This window comes from Oryzias latipes, chromosome 6 (assembly GCF_053564925.1).
Source record: "Oryzias latipes strain Hd-rR chromosome 6, Olatipes_Hd-rR_3.1".
NCBI classification, from domain to species: domain Eukaryota; kingdom Metazoa; phylum Chordata; class Actinopteri; order Beloniformes; family Adrianichthyidae; genus Oryzias; species Oryzias latipes.
The window spans coordinates 24800941-24814610 of NC_136242.1; the positions used below are offsets into that span (position 1 = coordinate 24800941).

The 13670-nt window shown below is 39.9% G+C and overlaps 1 protein-coding gene across 1 annotated transcript in view; it reads right to left on the reverse strand.

The window, feature by feature from the left end:
• znf469 (zinc finger protein 469) overlaps positions 1–13670 on the reverse strand; it is a 72935-nt gene that overhangs the window by 42299 nt on the left and 16966 nt on the right. The window contains exon 2 of the mRNA XM_078948890.1: positions 5955–6162. The gene's annotated coding sequence lies outside the window, so the exon portion shown is untranslated. The remainder of the gene's footprint in view (positions 1–5954; positions 6163–13670) is intronic.

Here is a 13670-nt window from a genome sequence, read left to right on the forward strand (position 1 = left end):
GATATATACAGGAGAACTGAAAATTCACACATAACATAAATAAAATATAACTATGTAAAAAAAAAAGGAAGGAGCTATTTAAAATGAGCTTTCCTTCAAATAAAAAACTCGCCTTCCCTCTGAACCTCCAGAAAATGACATGTTTGTCAACACCTGTAATGAATGTGGTCATCTGTCCATGACACAGATTGCTGTGCCGAGGTTGACAGTTCTAGACAGAAGCTTTGAAGTGGGCCAGAGTGCTCTCCTTTCGACCCAGTTCTCATGGCCTTTCCCTTAAATAGAGCATGTCATCAGACCCCGCACAGGTCCGTCGGCACGGCCCCAAAACAAGTGTGTCCAAACAATGCCACATCTGGAGTGAAACGCAGCCGAAATGAGAGGTGAAGAGAAGGAATGGAGTGGAAAAGGGGCTGAAAAGAGAAAGCATTCCTGAAGGTATTTAGCTCACTGACTCAGGCCAAGACTTTTGGCCACGTGCCTCATCTGTAATTTACAGGTCATTCCCCCTCTGCTTTCCACCCAAAAATATATATGCTGCACACACACAAAGGGAAGTCCCTTGGGGTGTATAAACAGTAAATAACAGCCCATCTAACATCTGTCAATCATTCCTGTGCAGAAAACAACTTACTGTGTGAAAAGTAAAATGTGGTTGGATCTAGTTTCTGAATTTTTAGGACTGAAAGTGAAGAGCACTGCAGAAAGGAAACCTGTTCTTGTTGTCAGTGTCAGAAACATTCACAGTTAGCCCCCCACCTCCCATCTCCCAAATGCAAAAGGACCAGAGGTGCAAGGCAAAAATTCAGGCCAGTTTTCTGCCTGTTATATTAAGTGTCCAATAAACACACGAATGCTGATACAGTGGTTATTTGTCAGCGGACACATAGTATACCGCCCACAGTCTGACAACGATATTTGGACTTGCAGTTGAAGACACATAAATGGAAGTTCCAACACACAAGCACCAGTGCACTCCGCCACACAATAACAGACATATATTTTAGACTGAGTACATTTGCGTGGGAGTTTAAGGAACCCCTCAGATTTAAGATGTGACTGAAGAATGAAGATCTATGATGAGATGGAAAATATGAAGCATGTGTCCTGATTGAAGAAAAGGATAGAGATAGGGAGAGTAAAAGGGAGGTAAGGAAAAGGGATGATTATGAGGGAACCCTGGAAACCCATCTCAACTCATGTGTTTTACATCTGCACTGGATGGAAGGTGTTCAAATCCAGGTCCTTTGTACGTAATGTGCAGACAACAAAGTCTGTCAGAAAGAATGCCAACACAATAAGTCTAAAATAAAAAAAGGAAACAAAGAGAAAAACATTTTGATCAAGAGGAAAACCAATTAATTAGAAAAACAAAAAAGATGGAGTTTGATGGGTCTTTTTAAAAGCTGCCAAAGAATTTGCAGAATTCCAATCTCTAGATCATGTAGGTTAAAAGAATCCAATCATTTGACACCTATTATTTTATGTTATGGAGAAGTGAAACGTTTTAAAATGTTTTCAAAATCAAAAGTATAAAAGAGAGACCTACTACTTTGTAATCTAAAATATCCTCATTTCAAAATACAAACTTTGGCGTGAATGTTTTACAAATGTTGATGGGGAAACTTAAAGGAGAATACTTTTCCTTTATATTGTAATTTAATAGTTTAATATTGGTTGCACGGCCGTTGGGCGAAGGCTACTGGCTACCGCCCTGCAACGCCGGCCTGTCGCAGGACCATTTACAAATCAATCTGGAGAACATTTTCACTTTTTTTGTCATAAAACACACCGAGGGTCACCAAATATCTTCGGAAGTATAAATAATAAAAAATATTGAAAAACGTGTTGGATTAACAATTTACTGCATGAAATATTGCAGTTTTAAAACATTTATTAGTTTAGAGCTCAGGAATATTTTGTATCCGGCAAAAACCTTTCGTCTTAGAGTAAATGGAATTATAGTATTGACTTGGTTGATCATATATTATGAAATACATAAACTAAAAAGGATTATATTAAAGAAGCAGAATTTTATTAACTCTTTTTCTACCTCTTCTTTACTCAAATTTCACTTGACCCAGTGCCAACTGTGTGAATCTATGGTCAGTCAACACCTTGACATAGGAGAGAAGATTGTGCACGACACTTAAAAAACCCTTTTATGCTGATCACACTTCCTAATTTAAATGTAGTGAAGCCTAAACCATTGATTTGTTCCAAAACAATGAAACCAACTGAAAGTGGACCACATTTCATTTATGTTGGTGATTATTGTCCTTTGACATTTGCCTAAATCATGTGACAGAACGTAAAATTAATCCTAATCACTGAAATGAATACATAATACATATAGAAAAATAGTTCTGTAAATTCAGCCCAAAAAACAACTTTGACTATTAAAATGATCAAAGTATTTTATACCACAACTAAGTACGTCTCCTTAAATCAAGAGTAGCCTTCGAAACCATTAGCATTTCATGTCATTCTTTTACGAAGGGTTCAGGAGAGATCAGCCCAGTGGATGCATAAGCCTAAAAGTTACAACAATCAACAAGATCATTAAGGGCCAAATAACCACCACAGTGCTAAATAACCATACATGGATGAGCTGAAAATGAAGAAACTTTTGGGGAATTTCTTCATCAGCAAAGTCTCTTGGTGTTTAGAGCAGTACTGTGCAATATTGGCACCATGAAGGGAAAAAGTCATGTGAATTATCATTTATTGAACAGGTGCTGCATCTTTCTTCACTACACCAATTTTACCCTCAAGACATTTTGAAGAAAATTGAATGACTCACATTCGCCAAGATTCCTTCTGTACACTGGGCACACTGGTTGTGGTGTATCTTCTATTTTTTATATGTCTGATCATTGGTTGTGTGAAAAACAGGTTTTATGTGCAAGTTAATACATTTTCAGTAAAACCAGAGTTCACTTGTTTGCAAAAAAGAAGAGCTATGGTGCAAACTAGATGCACCAGTGTGAATGCATTTTATTTGGGAGAGAATTGGCGTTTGTGTGTGTTTGGGGTTTGTGGAGTCGTCCAAATTTAAACTCCACAATTGGATAAAACTGATAAAATGTGTTTTATCTATAAAAGGTTTTGTGGGTGTGCCAATCCCTTGGGTATTGAGTTATTTCTCTGGTCATCTGTCTCTTTACAGCCTCTAAACAGAATATGTTGGTTTGCAATGAAGTCAGCCTGAAGCATTTCATCACAGGAACTCTGCAGGAATATGAAATCCTTTAACAAAGACTAACAAGTTGATCCGTACAATTGCTTTCCAAGAAAGTGATAGCAGAAGAAAAGGGATGTCTGGTGGAATTTAGAGTCACATCAGCTGGTAGTATTAGAGGCAGGAGGTGATGGCCGGGTCAGGGGTCACGGTGCCCTGAGAAACAAATGAGCCACCCAGTGTGGACGTCAACAGAAGATGCTTTCCTCTGAAGCCGTGGCAACAGCAACTGATGGCAAACATGTGCGCGACAAATGTGCCATCTGAATCAATGACAGAGCCTCAATCATCCCCATATGGGCTTGCCACACAAACAAGACACACAAACACAGCAGAGACGGATGCAGGGAGAAAGCAGGAGGTGGGGAAAAACGGAGGAAGTGGTGATGGTGGGGGGTAGAGGGATACAGTAAAAGACTATGGGGTCAGCATTCAAGGAATATGTTAGTATGGTCTCAGAAATCCAGGAATGTGACAAAGAGGGTACTTCATTGGTGTTCTGGTTGCATGGCAAATTGTGCATAGTAAGCTGGAGTAAGCACACTGCTCCATTGGGGTTCAGTGTTACGAGTGCTCCTGCTGAGAAAATCACTGTAAAGATGCTGCTGTTCAGGAGTCTGCAATCAGCCAGGTTTTACTGAAAACTATACCGTCTTCCTAGGGGATAAGTAGTTCTCCCTCCCAAGAAAAATAGTTATATTTTGTTCAAACAGTCCTGACATGCCACTGAAAGCAAACTGGGGGGTCTTTATATCTTGTTCCCCCCCTATTTTCCTAATCTCAAGAATCTGATGATTCCTTTAATCTTGATTTGCGAATTGCTCCCTACAAATTCCGTATTTTCAATCAGCCTTCGGGATTTTTTGGCCCTCTGTTTTTTGCCTCCAACTCCTGCTCTTCATGTATTTTTCTCTTTCCTTCTCCTCCTCTCTCCGGTTCTGGAAAGTACATTTGCACACTTCAACAGTGACACAAGGACCGTCTCCTTCATAGCAGTCCATGCTTGTGTTTTTTCAATTAAGCTGGGCTTCTGTACGTTGGGAAACCATAATTCTCATGTCCCGGCAGAAAGTAGTGGAAACTTGCTTTTTTTTTTTTTTTCTTTTTCTTTCTGGGAGAGGTATTGGAAAGACCAATTCCCAGGAGCAAACCAGACAAGAGTGGATGAAGAATAAAAGCATAGGAAAACTGTAAGAATACAGAAGGTGTTGATTGACACTCAAGGTCTCACAGCGAGTGTTTAGGGTGTAAGAACCTGTTGGGTGAATCAGATCAGGAAGGAGGTGAGGCAAAGAATACAGATGGATTGATTTCCAAGAGAATGTGGAGAAAAGTGAGTGAGTTGCAGGCCGGATCTGAATTGCCCAGCGGGCAATGGAAGTCCATGGAAGTCACTTCAAAGCAGGGTGTCACGGGGGCTGCGGATGCCCTCTATATCATTAGAGATGAGCCTCTATAGCCTGATGTATCAATTTGTCTTTAATGTCAATCAGTGATAGAAATAAACAAAGCAAGCACTATGCACACAACAGAACAGATGTGTCAGCTTCACCAATCTGTTCTGTTGTCATTAACTCAAAAATTTAACACAACAACATCTTCATATGTGAAGTTACTCATTAGGAAGGGAAAACTGCTGACTTTGACTGAATTAACCAAGCAAACACACATTTCATCACTCACTGCCAATGCCTGGCCCCCAAGTTGATAGATGCATATTTGCAAGGCAGCTATAGCTGTGCCGTCTGACCAAAAGAAAAGGAAGGAAAAACCTGCCACCGGACGGTGTTATTTATTTTTAACAAAATATACAGACTGACAGTTTATGTTTACTTTGGTTGGTAGACAGTCAGTAACAGTCATAGTGCTCCAATGTCTACATATTCTATGATCACAAAAATAACCTCAAAGACAGAAAAGCAAAAAGAACTGTTTAAAAAATATAATATTAGCAAGTTGGAAATCCAATTTTGATGTTAGATTCCTTTACAAAGCAAACTTTTCGCTGGATCTCCCAAAAACCTCATCTCTCTGTCAACTTGATCTCTTTAGCTGCTGGGCTACACGCTCATCAGCAGTTTGCAGTGACATCGTTGTCTAGTAAGTGGACAGCAACCATGAGTGGTGGAAACTGATTATTTTTGAAAGACTTCCATTCATCCCTGTCTCTGCCACTGTACTACAGGTGATCACGGAGGTCACACTGAATGTTTAGAGCATCTTCCTTTTGTCCTCATGGAGGATGAATTAGGATTCATTAGGCAAAGGCAGGACTGACTCCTTGTACCAGCTGGCGGAAAAAGTTTTGCAGATTTATCCGAGTCACTGTTTATCCCATCAATGGAGCCAACGATGTGAACACAAAGCAGACAGTGAACAGATTAGGGTGGAATCAGTGATTTGTCTTTCAATTGTTAATAAAGTTAGGAAACTTTTTTCCCAGGATGCATCAGCTCCTTTCCTTCCATTGTAGGTCATTTATCACCATCAGTAAGAGTGCATAAATGTAAATATTGTACATACATTTTGTTGACACATGTGAGAACTTACACACGTGCACAGGTTAAAAAAGGGGAGTGACCTTAACAGGACAGCCCTGATAAGAACCCCCCACCCCCACCCCCATCATAACAATCAAAGAGACTGGCAGGATAAAAGAGCACTAACACACACAAAAAGCAGAGGCAGCACTTCAGGAAGTTCCAACTCTTACCTCAAGAGTTAACGCAGTGAAGCGCACACAAGGGAAAGACTCATGACTGTAGAGGTCCCTCCCAGTGTCGGTCTCTTTGTAGCTCAGCTGTGGCAGACGGGAGCTGGGACATGCAGGCGGTGCAGAGCGGAGCAGCTTTCAGCACACTTCACAGGCAAAGATGGTTGTGGAGCTGCTCAGACCCCGGCCCGTCCCCTCACACTGCCTTCTGAGGATGAAAAGAGAAGACTTCATTACCAACGCAAGAACCACGCCTCCACCCCTCCGGTCTCCCTCCTCCTAGTCCCTCTCTGCACTCCTCCTTCACTACCTCCCGGCTTCCCCTTCCACACTTTCAGGCAGTAGCACGCTCCAGGGCCTGCCCCAGCCAAGAGAGGGGGAGCAGACTGCCAAAGAAAACCCTCAGTCCCACTCCCTGCCAGTGCCATGTATTCCAATGACAGAAAAGGAGAAGCTCTATAGTCCTGCATCCATAAATAGCTTAAAGTTTCCCAAATAAATGCATTGTTTCCAATATTAGCTTAGTGAAGCACAGTATGTCCAATTATGCCAAAAAAGGAGAAAATGTATAAAACCCTCTCGTTAGTTTAAATAGATTTTCAAACATTAAATATATAGAATACATTCAAAAAGGATGATTTGTTTGAGACAAATTGCAGGGAAAGTGCTAAAGTAAATCAAAGAAGAAAAGAAGTGGAAAGTTAAATTTAAAGGCAGGAGAGTGGGGATTTACTTGACAAAAAGATTCAGGAGACGGGAGGGAGGGGGGTACAGACAGGCAGACGGAAAGAAAAGCAGACAGAGTGAGACGTGAGATCAATTAGACCTTTTCAGAGAGAAAAACAAAAAAAGAAACAGACATACAGTAGTCAGGCTGCTGGAGTTTTAATTAAAACTTACTGTAAGAAAGATCACATCAAAAGACAGTCAGACAGTGTGTTCTTGTGTGTGTGTGCTTGGCTGAGCGGGTGGGGACGGTGTCTGTCTCTGTTAAAATCTATAAACCTCATACTACACCAGTTCTTTTCAAACTGTTATAATAGTCAACACCCAGGAAAAAAAAAAAAAAATCGGTCAGCCTTTGTCCATCCATCGAGCGTCTCCTCTCCTTCTCTTCCCGTCTTCCTTTCTGCTTTTGCCAGAGTGAACTCTCTCCCCTAGGCCTAAAAGTACTAGTTGTTTACTGTCTATAATTACGAGGGGTTGGGTACAGTCAGCTCTGCACCCTCCCCCAGTGCCACCACACACAAACCTTGGTCTACAAAGTCTGCCAATTTAAACTGGATAGTGGCACAGAAAGGAGGGGGACAGAACCCGGAAGAATGTTGACCTGAAAAACTTTAGTGAACTCACAATAAAAGTCGGAAAACATGCAGCCAAAATGAAAAGAACAAAAAAGCTCACAAAAAAATTCCAAAGAAGGATAATTGTCTCTTCAAAGAGTACCACAGCTCCTTGAAAAACAATCAAAATTCTGGTATATGTTGTAGGTTAAGATATAGATCCTAGCTATGCAGGAAACAAGTATTTTTCAGATGGTGTTTAATCTATCAGGAAAAAGCTAAAGGCAATGTCTAAGGATCAATGCTGATGACTAATAAAATGAGGAAGGCCAGTAGTTCTGTCTGCACATAATGAGGCAAGTATAAAGATTCTTGGCAATTTCCCACACAAGCATTAACAGCTACACAGACACCCTCTCTGCGGCATAATGGTGTCAAATTTACACAGGTCCACTAAACAGTACTTAAGATTATAGGCTGCGCTCACTGTAGGCTGCAAACACTCAGTCTTGGGGTTGGGGTTCAGACTGAGTGGGCTGCTTGGGGCTTGAGAAAGGAGAGATTAACTCATTTCAGTGTACTTTATTGTTAAGAAACACTAAGTCCTCAAAACCATTGACACGGCAGTCCTCCTGTGCCTTTAATCAAGAGATTTAGTGACAAAAAAAACCCTAATCCAACATCTGAAAGCTGTTGACTATTTATTGTCTACTATATAATTAGGAATTCTCATAACAACGGTAAATAAATAAAAAAATGCACAAACTGGTCATATATAAGGGGTAATTAGAAGCATAATGACATGCTGTCAATCACAATTGGCTGCAAAAAGAAGTGAATGTCTTTCAGCATCTTTGTGTTTGATTAAGGATTTTCTTAAAGGTTCAGTACCCTATCCAGCCACTAGGAGCTGATTAGGGCTGCAAAGGGAAAATACAGTTTCTTCATAGAGACCAGAAAAGAGAAATCTTTTGGAGTCATAAGCTTGAGACTTTTTTTATGCATTCATGCCCTTTCTTCTGAAATCTAAAGGCTTTATTAGAAGAAAATAAAACCTGCAATAAAACATCACATTTAACAAAGATAAATATTAAAAATATGAAAAGATGCACTCTTTAATATTATTGCAAAAGGCTCTAATATGTTTGAAAACAATTTAAACCTGACAACGTAGCACATTGCAGAAAAAATGTGGAAGAACAATACAAATGTAGGTTACAGAATAAGCAAAAACAGGCCATCTCTGCAACTTGTTTTTAAAATCCAAACATCTGATGCTCAGGCTTTTTGGCAGTTTTGCCAACACTTCATACTGGGATGGGTCAGCAGGATTAACATACTGTAGTTCAGAGCAAGACTATTTAACTCTTTGGCTACTTAGATGTTTGCAAACAATCCATCAAGCATGAACATAATTTGATAAATGGAGCGTAACAAGATTTAAAGCTTGAGTAGTGTGTCATCCAACTGCACCTTGATGGTATTGTGTTTTTTTTAGATTTTCGAATGAAGTTGAAGGATGCTGTGAAACTGAAACTTTTCTTTTTTTCTTAATTGGAAGTTTAAATTCTGTAAACGGACAGAGATGGGTCTTTTTGGGTTCCACAACAAAGAAATGCTGTGAGAGATGTCTCATTTTCAGATTGACACTTCCAGTATGAATGTGGGGATTTTTGAAACCTTGTCATAGTGCATGCGCACACTACAATGCCAGCCTTTTTAATTATACTTGTTTAAACACTTTATTTTTAGAGCCTGTTTAAAGACAGCTTCCAGAAGTTTAAGGCATCTAAATACTTTTTCTTTGTCTAGTTTGCTGCACAAATTCATTAAAAACATTACTTTTCGAATGTTGAGATGCTTTAATGGCCTCAGGGTGTTTAGATTTCTCTTCAGGGAGCAACAACAGGGTGAAAAGCCAATTAAGCTGACTTTTTTCCCAAAAATTTATTAATTGTATTGTTGCAAGTTTAGTTTGGCTAAAATGATGGATTATAAAGAGCTTGGCAGGATGACTGCTGAGTCAGATTTTGTAAAGTTACGCTTTTAATTCCACTTATGGAAAATTCAGAAAAATACAATGAATGTTTAGTGAGTGCCTGGATGGCAATTGGCAAGTGAGTGCTAATGATGTAATGAAGGTTTGAGTTAGCACACATACACTTTGACACACTGTTGACTTTTCAGGTAAGTTCAATCAAAGCTCTGCTTTTCTTCCAGCTTACAAAATGATATCTGTTACCTGAATATGCCATATTTGCAGTTTAAAGAATCAGGGTTATTCCAGGTCACACAGGTGACCCGCTCCGAATCCCAATGAAAGACTTTTCCATGCCCAACAATGTTTCTACAACTGCGAATAAAGGAAAGTAAGCTCGGAAAATATTTCACCAATTGAGTGGTACACCTGACATGTAGGAAAAATAAATTATATTAGGACTTAAAGTCATAAGTAAAGTTTTATAGAGACTTAAATCATGAATTATTTGAGACGCGAAGGCACAAGAAGAAAGTGCTGATAAACCATAAGGTATAAAATCTGTTTCATCTATCTGTTTAAGCCACTCTTCAGCTTTGGAAATGCTGGATGAAGCAGTCTGACTTTGGGAATTTCACACTTTCAATGGTAATAAGCAGACGTGTACAGACCATCACACCCTGGTGTTCCCTTTCTGACGTAGAAGGCCCAATGGCCATGAAAACATACTCTCAAATAGGGGGCACCCAAGCCAGTGTAGACATAGCAGCTTGACGATGTGTACTCACCCCATCATGTGGACCAAGAGTGATGATGTTCCCAGGAAAAATAACGTCTGAGGGTTTGGGGTTGGAAGAGGTATGATGGACATGGGGTGTTTCAGAAAAGAAAGGAAAATACATATTCTGTTCCTTACCAGAACTGCAACACACCTAAATGTTTGACTTCAACTGGAGGACATCATTCGAAAACCGAAAGATTGATATCCTATAATAAAAATCAACAACTTCTCAAAACCAATTTTTTTTTTTAATTTCTAGAACATGCAAATTACTTAATTCAAATGGACAGAGATGGCAAAAAGATTTCCCACTGCATAGGTTTGGTTTACTTTCACATTGCACTTTTGAGAGTGCACCAGCAGCTACTCATTTGTATATTTCCCAAGAAAAAAAGAATAGAGCGGGGAAAAAAGTATTATTCATTGACCAGCAACAACCAACAATTGGAACGGCAGCCATTTTTAAGGCTGCAAGCAGTCATACAGTTTCATAAACACTGAACCACACCGTAAAAAAATACTTCATGTCTTAGTAAATCCTAATTAAATATAAGATCAAACATAAGAGTTGACTGATTTCTTTCATGTTCATCCTTTTCTTTTGGCTGAGTTGTTCCTGATTCCCCACAGTAACTTCTTCTGACTTGCACCTGTGATTTGACTTCACTTTTTTGGTGGATGGCTTTCCTTACCCAACCCTCTGCATTTACCCAGACCTGAGACAGGCACAAAAAAAAAAAAAAATGAAAAAGGAATGTGGCCCCACAGTCACTTACAACACCTTAAGGTCCCAGGTAGTGTCCCATTTAAGGACCAACTAGTACCAATCCTTACGATAATTTAGAGTCACAATGTTTTCACGCAGTTAGGTTAACAAAAACTGCATTCAAAATAGAAAGTGGACAGTAGAATGAGAAACCCAGAACCTCAAAAATGTCACACGTTTTATAAGAACTTATTCAGGAAGAACAAAATTCTAAGTGGAGTCCTTTCCTCCTATCTGCTTAAATCTTCTCATCTTAAAAATGTTTCTTTTTTAAGATTCTTGTCTTTTTGACTGTAGTCCTGGTATCTTTGTCTGTTGTTAAGCTAATATGTCTGGACTGAAATCCAGAAAATATAGAGCTCTCATTGACCTGCAGCAGAGCCACAGCACAGCAAACACTGAGATGGCAGCCCCATGTAGACAAATGGGCCTTTTTAATCCTTCACTTCACTTTTGTTCCGTCAATACCTTACTCTCTAGTAAGACCAAAGCCACCAACTCCAACCTTTCCTCTGCCCCCCAAACACATGGAAAAGTGAATGGTGTCTACTGTACCTTTGCGCCACTCCCCTCTCTGTGGGGTAGAACGCATTTTGACAGGCCTGTATTTATGGCTAACTGGAGTCATGTTGGAATGAATCATGAAACGGACCAATCATCCGGCTGGATGAGCATTTCTACCGACCGCTGGTCAGCTGTGAGGCTCGTCGTGTGTGGCCCATACAGAGAGAATAGGACTTGCTTGTACGAGTTTTCATATGTGTGAGAAGTTTCAGATAAGCTGCTTAATGAGCAAAAACCATGTTTGTGTTTCATTTTTATCTTTATATTTGTTATCTTTTTATGTTTGTTCTGCCTAATGTGTCATTTTTGCAGCTAAGATAGGGTTCTTTCAGTGTCAGTCTGACGAGATCCTTAAACAGAACTTACTCGAGACAGTTATTAATCAAGAGCGCTCCATGTATCACTCTGGGAGTATTGCTTCTTGACAATTCTATGAAACCCAAATTTGCAAACAATGTAGGTTTTAAGTAGAATTGAATTAGTTGGAAGCTTCACATGAAAAACAAATCTTAAAAAAAGTATTTCTTATGTGCTTGAAAATTTAACTAAAGAGAAAAAAGACAGACTCATCTGAAAATAAAGACATTGTAGTGAAGGGATTTGGTTTCGGGACAAATGCTGTGTGTACTGTATCAATCTAGGACTTCTTCAAATCTCACTGTTTCAGTAGCTGTGCGGTAACAATGGGAACTGGGGTTAACTAGGGCAAAGATCTTCGTCGTTCTCCACATAAACCTTTAATGTGAGGCCTCCTCAGAACCAGTTGGCCATCTAAAAGCCTTGTACCCTGTAATTGACCTTAAAAATACTTTCCGTGGAGGTCGACAGTCATGTCATTGGCCTTCGGCCCAAGCAGCGGCCGCATCTCCTCAACCCAAAGAAGCCTGGGAAGGCCTCACAGGGTATATTTAGTGGCCCTGTCCTTTGAGTGGAGCAGGAGATGCAGATAATGCCAGTCTGCATATAAAACCACTCTACCGCAAACGAGTGGGCCTCTCACAGTCACATCTCCTGCTCCCACGGGGATAGGTTTTTGGGAGTCACAGGTTAAAGCACATGTGAGCCAGGTGATACTGAAACAGACTGCACAGCTACTAAAAATAAACACAGACCATTGATGCACAACGAGCTCACGATGGACAAAGCCCACTGTGCGATGGCTAAAGCTTCTCAGTGGTAAAAAGCATCTGCAATGGGAAATATGATACGACCCAAGTTATCCAACAGGTTCAGGAAGTTGGAAAGCTTTACCACACTTGTCTTTTTGAGGGATATTTTTGTCAACAACACTGCCACTAGGATTTGTCTGTTTCTTCACAAAAGTGTCAGACAGAAATCTGATAATGGGATCTGCTCCCAAAGGGGTGTCAAGTGCTTCCATTGAAACGATTCTTCTTTATAAGCATATTCACACTACAACCCTAATGAATTTAGACAACTAAAGTCATTCCAATTACAAAACACAATATGAACAAATTATCTTTCTGCTTCTCAGCTTGCCTTGGGAGGTCTTCAGATTCCATTGATTTTGCCAGCAGCCCCTCCGGTGTTTATGGGTTAAGGGTTAAAGAATCTCAAAGAATGTTTATTTCAAGTAAAACAGAAATAATGTAAAAGTACAACAATGGAGTAACCCCGGGTAAACTTTCTTTTGTAAAATGCTATAATTCTAACTCAAGATTGTTTGTTCTCAAACAATTTTTAGTTCAAAAACAAAAGATTTTAAGTTTGGCTCCATCTGAAAATATAAAGTATTGAGAATTGATCACATTAACATCGACAGTGACAGTGACAGTTTTGTCTCGTGATTTTGTGTAGCAAGTGTTTAGGCTTTAGACAGCAGGTATTCCCACCCAAATCAGAAGGGAAAAAAGATTATTTTGACTCTAAGACCAAATCGCTTCCCTACCCTTCTGGCTCCTCCCTAGGGCATTTGGAGCTGTAGTGGTGTGCAAAAGTGTTTTATAAAGAGGAGCCGTAGCAATTTAGGACTGGTTATTCCTCTGCCAGTAAATTGATCCACATCGCGCTGTAGCAGCATAATGTGCATTTGCATTTCTTCATTGCTAAAGCACAGAGGTTTTGTTATATATTTTCCAAGCGCCGGCAGCTACTCGCTAATGTAGATGACCGGCGGCTGATGATGACATCATTGAGCAGTAGTAACATCCGAGTTTGAAGACACTATTTTTTCATATTTCTCCACTTGCAGGAATAGGTAGAAGCCGTAGGGGTAGGGAAGCTATTTGGATTTGGCCAAACACTCAGATTTGGTGTGATGGTGTCATTGGGTTTAAGTTCTCAACCTCTTGACGCCTGAGTATATTGCCAGCTTTGAAAAAAA